Consider the following 13,120-nt stretch of genomic DNA (forward strand, 5'->3'; position numbering starts at 1 on the left):
ATACCCATTCCTCAGCAGCCACAGATAATGGACAGTTGGAGGGTGGTGACATGAAACAGGTTAGTGTGGTGACTATGGCAAGTATGAGTGAAGACACTAGCCATAAAAAGAGAGCAGGTGAGGTCACCCACAGGCAGATGGAAAGGGGTGCTTGACAGAGGACTGCTGCCCATAAAGCCCCTGTTGCAAGTGTCACAGCAGGTGTCACCAGACACATCTTATGGTCCATCATGGAGGCACATGTGTGCATTTACTGCAATACCAGACAGATGCTCAGGGTCATGAATGCAGCACTTCCTGCCATGTGTTACAAACTCCATGGCATTTGTGATGGCATACATCATTTTGCCGATGTAATGGATAGACGGTGGGGTAAGACATTGTCACTGCTTGATCATGTAATGTCTGTGCTTGAGCATGTGGTGGGAGTAGGACATCAGCCAGTTGGACATAGGTCAGCAACAAGATCAGCTGAGATCCCATGTGGCCATGCACATTCATAGTCCCGTAGTGGCAGTACCACCAGCACTCCCGAAGGGAGGGTGCTGTCCACACTACACTGGAGCAGGCCATAGGCACGTGGTCCAGGCCAGTCCCATCAGGGACGTAGAACCAGTAGACAGTAGTCACCATCAGGGAGTAGTACTGCATCTGTCTTTGGGCCTGATGGTGCCAGTGAGACACCTGGCAGAACCATTTCCCATGTCCCTGGTGGGAGACAATGAACCATACATCCTGCCATGTACAGTCAATGGCTGTACAACATAGCCACATGTCGGGTGTCCACATGGCTTTATTGCATGCATACAAACACTCACACATCTCTTTCACAGGCCAGTCACCACCAGACATGCACAGCTCCTCTGCACAGTCCAGTTGAACAACACCCCTCCAGGTGCACACACACACACACACACACACACACACACACAATGTCAACCATATGGCCCAGCCTAGGCCTCTGGCAATCCCACACCACACCTTGTGCATGTATGCCACATCCCTGTTATCCATACCATCGATGCAGGGACATTCTCATATGGGTCTGATACACAGGGTGAATATAGTACAGTCTAATAATGCAGTTCTGTGTAAGGTGCTGTCTGCTGGCAATAGTTATGGGTAAAAATCGAGGTGTCTGTACCTTTTTCACTATGATGCATTATTGCTGTTATCACTGCTGACTGCCTGTAGTGTCACATACTGTATTCGGTTAGTGTTCCAGGTGTGGGCCTGCTGACAGTATCAATGATGAGTATGGTGGAGTGGAAACACAGTGACCTTTTCATAGCTAAGGTACAGGTGTATATGTACATGTTTACCAGGTGTGTAAACATGCAACACTGTGTGAAGAACAATTGTGGCAGACAGTGTGACCTTGCATACATACCCTTGACATAGCCAGGTAGCCTTTATACATGTCACCTGGGTGTTCTGTAATACTGTAGGCTCACACATACATAGGAGGTTACTTGAGTACTGCCACTAGGTCCCTCACAAGATAAACCACTACTTTAACTGCAACAGATTCACCTATCAGCCCCTGCCATTTTTACCCCATCCACTCAACCTTCATGCAATTGATGAGGGTATGCCTTGTACTGTGTATGACAGGTTTGGGGTATGTATTCTCGACACAGGTCATCCTGTGTTAGTCTAACCTGACAATCGCCAGCATGTGTGTCTGCTAACTCATATGTATGTCTGGCCTCTCATGCTGGTAGTGCGCACAGAGTCATAGTCCTGTACATGGGGCAGCTGTCGAAGGGCTGAGCACAGCCCCTACCTGTACAGTCTTACAAATGATAGCACTAGCTACATAACACAAATAGCACAGAGGTCCTGTAGTGTTGCAGTGTCTGCCACTACTATTCAAGAGGGGGACAATTGCAGGGTCTGTTAGGATTGCCAATGGTGGGTTCAGAGGCCCTTAACACGGTAAAGCCATCTGACCCCCCCCCACACACACACATACATTTGCCAGAACTGAGAATAGAACTCCTGCCTATCTAGTTATTTGTACTATACTGTTACATAGTTATTGCACACACCACAGAGCTTATAGGGCTGAAGGCTGCCCAAAGGTACATCTAAGGTGAATGACATCAGCAGATCTTGTGAAGTAGGGCAATGGGAAATGTACTTAGTGGGAATGGCCTCGTAATACTTAAACCTACAGACGTGCACACACACACACACACACACACACACACACACACACACACACACACACACACACACACACACACACACACACACACACACACACACACAAAAGCAGGTGATGTGATATTATACCCCCACCTCAGTACTATTACACAATGGAGCTCACATTCATGCTGGCATGTGCAACTGTTTATGACCGGTATGCCACTGTCCGCAGCAGGACATCACGCTATGCCATTCAGGGTATCCCTGTATATGACTCACTCTGTGTTTGTCTCCCTGTGTCTCTGTCTCTATCACTGTCTGTCTCTCTTTTCCCCATGTCTATGTGTGTGTGTGTGTGTGTGTGTGTGTGTGTGTGTGTGTGTGTGTGTGTGTGTGTGTGTATGTGTGTGTGTGTATATGTATGCTTGACATATTGTTATATTTTGCCCATATATATGTCTATGTATCACATACAACAGATACAGATATATCAGATATGGGCAACCTACAGCTAGCTGTGGTAATACTGTCTGATGGGTGAGTGTAGAGACAGTTAAGATGTACATAGTTGTCTGTATGCAAAGGCATGTATGCACAATACAGTTATATAGTCCGATGTGGGTTCCAACATGGGCTGTGATTCTCTAAGTGTTGGAGCATGCCCAGTATGACCTTCTATAGTAAGAGTGGGACTCCATTCCAGAGATAGTTGTACTCTGGTCAGGGGATTTTGTGTGTTAGAGCCATACCTCTCAAAAGTAAACAGGAAATTACTAGAAGTACAAATTTGTTTTAGCAGACATTTTCTAACATATCTGATGTCTGACACTGGAATGCATTGTGTCATTACCTAGTGACAGACATCCTCAGATCATCACAGTGCTTTACCAGAGGAATACAAGATGTATGATGCATAGACTAATATTATGAGCCCAACTATAGACATTCTTGCCCAAAATGGCCAGTTGAGAGGTGCGGCTACAGCTGATTGACTGAAGAAGCTGTGTAAACAGTCCAGCAACTTGGTGATATACTGGCTGGGGATCTCCTGCTTGTGTGGTATTCTTCTTACCTAAAAAGTCATATCCTGCCATACCTCTCTACTGTACAGTTTTTCGCAGATTGTCCAGGTGTTTGTCTACAAATTTCATCCAGTCTACTTAAACTTGTGTTTTTATGGCAAGTTAATTGCAAATAATTAAAGACTGACGTTACAAAATAATGACAGACATTAGTGTTTCAGACTTCATAACCTTCAGATAATTCCTGCTAATGCAAAACCCATTATTCTACCAACTCTCACAGTTTGTGAGAGCAATATTTACAACTGCCTATCACTGGGCCTTTGTCCCACTTTTATTTATGAGCTTGTGCAGATGTCTTGCTGTAAGAGGTTGAGAGGCATTGGTGTGGGTACAAAGTGCATTCTACTGTGCAGAAATGTCCATTATATGTGTACTATATTCCACATAGCACTGTGACTTCCAGGTATGTCAGTGGCAGAGCAGTACAGAGTAATGTGGTGAACAACTGACAGACAGTTTTGTATAGGTTAAAACTAAGAATAAAAACAAATGATCCCAACAACCAGCTGAAAACACTCCGGCTTTATTCTTGAAACACAATGTTCCAACGACTAAGCACTTTAGCAATAGTTAGGCTTCATCAGAGTCATTGGATAATATAGCAATAAACACAAAAGCCAGAAGAAGTAGCTGAATTGAACCCACTCAAAGTATTGCAGGTTGCAAATCACCACATCAGAAGATGAAGTCTAGATCTTTCTGGACAAAAGCGCTCGTCCTTGGATTTTTTGTCTGAATTTAATAAAGTGGATTCTGCATTCTACAACTGTGTGGTGATTTGCAGCCTGCAATACTTTGAGTGGGTTCAATTCAGCTACTTCTTCTAGCTTTTGTGTTTATCTGCGTCGGTTTGTACTTTGTGACTTTTTTGAGTTTAATATAGCAATAACCCACGCCTGGGTGTGGGTAATGCTGGATTTCTCCACGGTTGGTGGGTGTGGTTTGGTCACGAGAGCGAAGCCCAAGTGGCCAAACAAAGCCAACCGTGGGTAAATCCAGCATTACCCACACCCAGAAGGGGGTTATTGCTATTATACAATGACATTATTTAAGAAAAAAAATAATTCTGATGAAGTCTCCGTAAAGGAGACGAAAGCGCTTAATCTGATTTACTTGTTGTTTTTTGTTTTAATATTAAAGTTCAACATTAATTTTTAAAATACTCTCTGCCTCTTTGTGGTGTACGCTGGTGATATATGAATAAGGTGAAGCAGAATTTGAAGAAGTGCATATGGGACAGTCTTAATAGTGCCGGAGCGTTTATTCTTTGGTGAAAAAAAATAATTACTTTTCTTAAATAATGGCATTGTATAATGCCTCCTTGCTGCCCTTCTGCAGCTGTCTGGTATTCTGTGGCAGTTCTGATGTACTGCACATGCGTATGCCCACGCAGTACATCAGAGCTGTGGGCAAAAGCAATGGAGAAAGCAAGATCTCCGTTGCTTTTTACAAACTGTTTCGCTATGTTAAATCCTTTTAACACAGCGAGACAGTGTGAAGCAACGGAGATCTTGCGTTCTCCGTTGCTGTAAAAAAAAGAGTTATAGTAATGGAAAAAGACCGGGCGACTGGACCTTTTTCAATTACTATAACTCAGATTTAAAACATGCACTCTGCCAATCAGCGTTTATGTTTTTGAATATTAATGGGGGGTTGTTGTATAATACAAATCTAACCCTTTATATAGTGTCATCAATCAATGTATTAACCAATCCTAAAGGTAAAAATTTAAATATCATTAAATATGTAAGTGCAAAACATATATTAAAATGGTACCTGTAATTATTTAAAAAATTGTGTTGTATTTACATAAATTCATTTGATAACCCATTTTAAAATCACATCTTATTCTACTACATGTTAATAACATAAAATTCATGATGCAGGTCGTATAATAAAGTGGTACAAACCCCATAGAAAATTCCATAAAAAATTATATGCAAAATCACTAGTCAACATTAGCCTAACTATTAGCGAAAGCACTTAGTCATTGGAACATTGTGTGTAAAGAATAAAGCCGAAGTGTTTTCAGCTGGTTGTTGGGATTATTTGTTTTTATTCTTAGTTTTACCCTTGTTGGGTTACTGTTTGTTTTTTTGAGTTGTGTATAGGTTGATATGACATTAGTAGGATATTGGCCCTGAAGCCCTTATAACCCAAGCAGATGGGAGTGTAGTCCATGTTCATATAAGTTCATAGGTTGGTACTAGGCTTTTAGCCCTAGGGCCTATACAAGCCTAGCCATAACAATTCCCTTTCCACAATATTTATTTCCCTGGACTCCTCTCTGTTGTTTTTTTTTTTTTCCATTGGGTTTAAGCCCTGCAGTGTGCCAACAGTACTGAGGAGAAAGGGCCCTCCCAGGGATGTGAACATGCTCAGCATTTCTTGAACTATCTAAGACGCACCTCCTTGCTTAGCTGTGCTTAGCTGACTGTAAATAGAGGCCGTGGAGCTCCAATGTGCTTAGACCAAGCATGACACACCCCCTTTTCATGTCAGCTGCTTCTCCTGCTGACACTAAAGCATTATAGCTTCTACATGGTTAGGTGCAGGTGAACACAGTCTCCCATTTTGCTCTTCAATAAATGTAACTCATTTGCACACCCCACTGCCTTAGTCCCTTGTTATGCAACTACACCAGAGCCTATCTCCTTAGCTACCAGTGTTACCTGTTATTGTTTTGGTTCTGCATGCTACCCACTATAATGGCAAAATTCATATTTCACATAAAATTGTGTTTTTACATTTTCTGTATGATCTCATTTGCATGCTTCTGCACTATGCTTAAACGGCTGAAATTGGCCAAAAAAAATAAACTTTGATTTTTATAATTTTGAAACAGTTTTCCATGCCAATAGCCATATTTTTGGCCATTGGCATGCCTAATAGTCATAATACATCCTTTACTTTGAGCTGTCATGCCCTCGTTTTGATTTTTGCAGAAATGTACATGGTTGGTAACTGAATACATTTCTGCAGTGGACACTGCCCTGACACGGATGCCTGTCTGCTTACTGAATCACTAATTCACCTCATTTGCATGGTTTTCACCAGCAAATGAGGTAATTAGCATTACTCAGTGGTGTCCATGTCAGAATAGTGCTGGCAGGCTCTTGCACACACCTAGCCTTGTTTACTAGATCGCGTGGCAGCCATATTCTGTGCGGTGAATTGGCTTTATTGAATCCCACCCAATATGTTTTCAAATTACATTGTTATCCTCCTCCTCAGCCAGGTTTACCATTAGCTATTGATTCTTTTACTCTCTAGATCAGGGCTGCCAACCTGGGAACCAAACTTGGCCAAGCAACTGATCTTTGCAGTGACCCACCTCACTGGATAGCCTATCTAATCATCAGCCACTTCAGCCTTGTCCCCCTGGCTGCCCCTCCAGTTTCCCATTGTGTTCTAATCATGAGTTTACAAGGTGGCTAGCTGCCCTTGTCCTGCATGTGTTTATAGGTGCATAAGTAAGTTTGTGGCTAGCTGCCCTTGCCCTGCATGTGTTTATAGGTGCATAAGTAAGTACATGGCTAGCTGCCCTTGCCCTGCATGTGTTTATAGGTGCATAAGTCTGCCCTTGCCCTGCATGTGTTTATAGGTGCATAAGTAAGTACATGGCTAGCTGCCCTTGCCCTGCATGTGTTTATAGGTGCATAAGTAAGTACGTGGCTAGCTGCCCTTGCCCTGCATGTGTTTATAGGTGCATAAGTAAGTACGTGGCTGGCTGCCCTTGCCCTGCATGTGTTTATAGGTGCATAAGTAAGCATGGCTGGCTGCCCTTGCCCTGCATGTGTTTATAGGTGCATAAGTAAGTACGTGGCTGGCTGCCCTTGCCCTGCATGTGTTTATAGGTGCATAAGTAAGTACTTGGCTAGCTGCCCTTGCCCTGCATGTGTTTATAGGTGCATAAGTAAGTATGTGGCTGGCTGCCCTTGCCCTGCATGTGTTTATAGGTGCATAAGTAAGTACTTGGCTAGCTGCCCTTGCCCTACATGTGTTTATAGGTTCATAGGTAAGTACTTGGCTAGCTGCCCTTGTCCTGCATGTGTTTATAGGTGCATAAGTAAGTACTTGGCTAGCTGCCCTTGCCCTTCATGTGTTTATAGGTGCATAAGTAAGTATGTGGCTAGCTGCCCTTGCTTAGTTAATCTCCCTATTTGTGCTCAGCTTAACCTACCTATTTGGATAGATACTGGCCTTACCCATCCCATGGTTGATAATTATATATTGCCCAATGTTGGGACAAACCTATACACCCCTAATTTCTGTATACTATTTATATGATCACACAAATTCAGAAAAAAGGGATAATGTATGAAATAAAAACAACGCTCTCTGCTTTCCTCTTTTTTTAAATAGTGATACCAAATCCACAGAACTGTATCTGCAACACATGCAGCTGTGATTCACTAAGATGTTGACTGTGGTGACATGCACTGTTTCGGGACATGATAAGGCATAAAACATTTATGGTAGTGGCCCTTTTAAACTCATTTACTTTTAAACTTCACTCTCCTTATTCTGATCACTTACTGAAAACATACCTCCTATTTAAACCTCACTCCTTCAGCCTTTGAGTACATGTGGAAGCCCTCGCCAAATCTGCACTGTTCTTCTGCAGCTCTTTACCTCAGTCAGCAAGGAACTGTACCATCATATGTTCACCTTTGAGAAAATTACTTAAAGAACATTTTGCATGCACTTTGAAATACACATGCCTCCATGGCAAGTGTTGATTAGCTTTCTTATCAAAACCTAAACCCGGTCAAATGCTGTAACCTCATCTTACTAGCTATTGCATCTCTTAGAATGTGTTGAATGTTGATAAGACGTATTCTCTCACAGAAGAGCTACATATTGTTCATTTTTTCTAAAGTCATCCAACATATTGTTGTCTTAGTCATCAACTACCAACTACACTGCTATATATATATATATATATATATATATATATATATATATATATATATATATATATATATATATATATATATATTCATTATGCATTTATGTGATGCAAACCATAGAAAACATTACCCTATATATCATTATGATGCATAAATCTGCTTTTGTGAGTATGTGTTCTATATATATTTTCTACATATACATTTACTAGGTATATACCTTTCAGTAATTACCATACATATTTAACTCTTTACATATTTATATTTCACTGACTTCGCCTGACTTCTTGGGTCCCGGCTGAAAAGGTTCTTTGGACTAACTCATTTGTCCATGATAGCCTTTCTATTTAAGTTAAAGATCATTTATATGGTTCATGTTATACTGTTATACAGCGTATAGCATTTCACAATGTATTTATATTCTTTAATGTGTGTAATATAAAATATAATGATCCTTGTTAGAAGCATTAATTTGTATTTCTCCTAATATTATACAGATTTCAAAGTGATATGGTACAATGCATAAGGGAATGTTCAGAGCTATTTAAAAGTGCATCTTTCCACAGCATAACCATATTGCATGAACGTCAGGGCTAGAAAAGTATCAGAATTGATTAACAACACAGGATGCCTGATGTGCCTTTTGTGGACATGGCATTTCTCAGTGCTGTTTCTGTGTCTGCAGATAATCTAGGTCTGTAGTTTTCTATGATGGTTCCAATACGTATCACTGCTGTGTACCTCAGTATGGATTCCAGAGGTTAGGTTTTCTAGAATTATACCTTTTTAATGGTTAACGTACTGCTGAGTATTAACTTCTGGGCAAAGCAAATGGAAGTGTTTTTTTCTAAATCAGATTTTTAAAAATATAGTCAGATATTTTCCGCTGAAATATGAAGAAAGCAAAATATGTTTCTGATGCAACTTGTACATGTAAAGATGTTGCAGAAAGAAATAGAGTTCATGTTTTGTTTCTTATGTAGTTCCTCGATGCTGCAATGTAGCAAATGACCTTCATTTTTATTATTACATTTAAATAAGGAATATTGCAACATTCTTGTATTAACTAACACAATCTAATGTTCACATTTTTCATTTTAACTAATAACGTTCACCAATATGCAAGCTGTTGTACCATATAACGAACACTGTCAATGACAGTTGATTTCAAAATTATAATTTGTGGCTTTGTACATATGGGTTAGGTACTGAGACTACTACAATGCAGGAAACTGCTACACATATAATACTGTGATATAAGGCCACAGAGGTATTTAGTTGGTCTTAAGGCAGAGAAAAAGAAGGGAAGAGCTTAGAGGAACTTAGTGGTAAAGTGGCAAAAGAGACAATACAAGCAGGTTCATAGGTTCATAGGTTCATAGGTTTATACTAGGCTATCTGCCCTAAGGCATTTATAAGCCTAGCCCAAATTTTTGTGGCTTATGCTAAAAAATACTGTGCCCATTAGTTTGTTGTGCCTCTGTCCAGCAGTGACATCTCCCATCCACAGGTCTAGAGAACAGAGTCAGCCTCACATGGACCGGCATTTATTCCACAGATTAGGAGTCTCTGAGTGATCCTCCAGCTGCTCTAGTGGTTTTGGTGGATTTGGATTTTTGAGGTGGAGCATGTCCATTAATTCGTTGGACATGGCCTTGTTGTCACCTCTGAGCAGATGGTATGTGACTGAATAGAGCTGGAGTTTCTTCAATCTGGCAGCATATGACAGATTTTGGAGTCCTTATCCTTTGGTGAGGAACTTTCTCTCCAATTGCTGCAGATGTCGAATGGGGCATTGTCATGTTGGCCTGTACTTCTGAAGTAGATGCAAAGCCTTTATGATTGTCCTTTGAATCCATGGCAATTTTCTCAATTGTTAATGGCTGGGGTCCACCAGACTGGACGTTTGCGATCCATGCAGTCCTGGAGGTGTTCATAGGTAGTGTGAAGTTTGCTTTAGAGAAGTTCTTCACTATGGTTTTGTCCCCATGTTTGTGACAATGAGATCTAGTATATTGCTACAGGCTGACAGACACCCAACAGGAGGAAAAGATGTGAAAGTAAGTTGTGAGGACACACAAAGTGATCGAAAGGCAAGTAATGAACAAAGGTAAAACATTTCTAATAGTGATATCAAAGGTGGGTTGGGATGTTAATATGGAAAACAGGGATTGCAAGAGAATTAGGAAATGTATATGAGGACAATGTGATGATGAAGGAAGAGATCATGCTGGGAATTCAATAAAGCCTACATGGTGTAGGCATAGTGAAATGGAGCTTACACAGACGTAAGCAGCCGTGCAATCCAGTAAACCGAGCTGAGGGGTGTGCATGAGTATGAGAACATGGAATTGTCTGTGGCATGCATATCACCTTATAAGCAGATGAATTGCATGCAAATGAGGGTGTAGAGTGATCCAGCAAGCAGATAGGCAGTCCTGCAGACCCACTTACACTGGAAGATCCAAACCCCTCAATGATGTACCTGGCAGGTGCAATGCATCATAGTTAGCCAATCACACAGGCTGCATCTGCAGCAGAGCCCTATAAAGTATGCATACATCCTGCAATCTGATTTTTCCCCCATACTCTGCACCACTGGAGTACAGACTTGGGAATTTTAACTGACAGAATGGTAGGGGATGGTGCTGCTCTGCTACATCTGTATGTGCTAGATGCTGAGGTCAGTGCTGATGCTGACAATAGGCCGAGACTGAGAAGGAGAAGAGTGTTCAGGCCCAGGATAACCTTCCAGGAGCTACACGAGCTGGAGATTGTAGAGTGCTACAGGATGGACAAGGACATACTACAAGAACTCACCGAACTCTGCCACCCTCAACTCAGACCCAGAACCAACAGAGGGGAACCAATCCCAGTGGAAACAAAGGTATGTGTAACCCTTAGAATACTATCTACAGGTACTTTTCAAAGACCAACTGGAGACATGATGAGGGTCTCACAGACTTCCACATCCAGGGTACTCCACTAGTTCCTGGCTGCCATGCAAACACATGTCAGTGAGCACATTTATTTACCCCCCCCCCCACACACACACACACCTGAGGAGAGAGCCAGCAGTATGCATCTCTTCATCCATGTAGCACACTACCCTGAAGTACTGGCTGTCATAGACTGCACTCATGTACACATCAAAACTGCCTGGTGAGGAGGGTAGAGTCTACATCAACCACAAGGGCTATCACTCCATCAACTGCTAGGACATGCGGAAAGCCCAGGGCATTATCATGAATGTGTGTGCTGGCAGCCTGGCAGTTATCATAACTCTCATATCTGGCATGCATCATAGCTGTACCAGATGTTTGTCAGGGGGGGACATCCTGTATGGCCATCTACTGGGGGATGCTGGCTACATATTGGAACTGATGGTTGTCCATCAGAAATGCACATACACCTACTGATGAATGCCATAATGAGACACATGCACAAACTAGGAACATCATAGCGTGTGTGTTTGGGCTGCTCAAGTCACGGTTACAGTGCCTTCATATATCTGGGGGAGCCCTGCAGTACTCTCCAGCCACATGTACACAGATGTTCACAATATGTGCCATGCTGCACAATTATGATCCTACAGAAACAGCTGTGGCAGGATCGTCACAGTGAAGGGATATACAGCCCCCCACCAGAGCCAAGCTCTCCACAGCTACATACACAGGGAGACTCAGTGGATGAACCCACTGAGGCTGTCCCTGTCCTTGGCAAAGAGCAACCCATAGCACATGCACTGACAACCTAGGGTCCTAGGGACTGACACCTTACTCTGACTTGCATACATAGTAAAAAGGATACCAGCCACACCACACAACCTGCACCTTACCATGTATTGGCTGTGTGCATCACACAGAGTCAGCCCTGAAACACAGGTATCTCAAATGCTTCTTGCACAAGGTAAGTCACGCTCCTTTACAACAAACGTACGGGGTACTAGACTGTGGTAGCATATGTATGGACCTGCTGGATTTATGCAAAGGACTAGAATGGGCAACTGGGCTACTTGCAGAGAACTAACAGCTATGTGGGACAACAGGTACTCTGTGCAAGAGTGACTGCCCCATAATATGCATTATGCCACAAGGCAGCAAAACCCACTGCAGTATTTAGGGGACTTGCCAAACAGCGGGGTCATAGGACAGACACACAACTCTCAATGCTAGAGTCCCCTACTTCCAAAACAATATGTTTGCAAGGATATATCAGCAGACCACACAATCCCAGGGCTGTCCCAAACAACCTGGCTACATGTCCTATTTTCCACAATATGCAGGGGTCAAAGTGTATATGTCTGTCTGCTGTTGATAGTGTCAGGAATTAAACCTCATTTTCTGATGGCTAGTGTGATTCAGTGGGCTAAGTACATTAGTATGGTTGATGGTGCTCATGGTTCGAAGCTTGGTGCATCTACAACTTTTGCTTGTGAGGTACTCTTATTGTACGAGTCCCAAACACTGCCAATATGTCACAATCTGTTACTGCAAGAAAGCTGGGCAAAGCCAAAGACAATGGAGGGACAGGGCCAAACCTACAGACATTTACATGCTCTGAGTAACCTAGAATGTGGGTAGTATAACAGCAGGTTGCAACAAGTCAGAGTAGAACCAGGATGTAAAGGCATCACTTAACTGTGTCAGTATGGACAACAATTCAGTGGGCTCCATTTAGTAGTACATTACCAGAAAAACACAACTGTATGAGGAGTAGAGTAGACATATGGGGTGGAATGCTGGACATCCTGCAAAACATGTACAGTGAGAGGTGTGAAGACTGCCATCCTGTGTGTGGTGTTACATCATGTTCCCCAGTCACAGCATACCTACAACCACTTAGAACAGGAAAGCTGGACATACCCATGAACAGTAGTGGGACAAAGGCCCATATATAAGGAGAAGGATTAACTAGTGACCAGACAAATGTAGAAAGTTCAGAGAATAACAGGCCACGCAGTAGCATGGGTTT

The sequence above is a fragment of the Protopterus annectens genome, chromosome 6.part0 (assembly GCF_019279795.1).
Source record: "Protopterus annectens isolate FY-2018-M chromosome 6.part0, PAN1.0, whole genome shotgun sequence".
In the NCBI taxonomy this organism is placed as follows: domain Eukaryota; kingdom Metazoa; phylum Chordata; order Ceratodontiformes; family Protopteridae; genus Protopterus; species Protopterus annectens.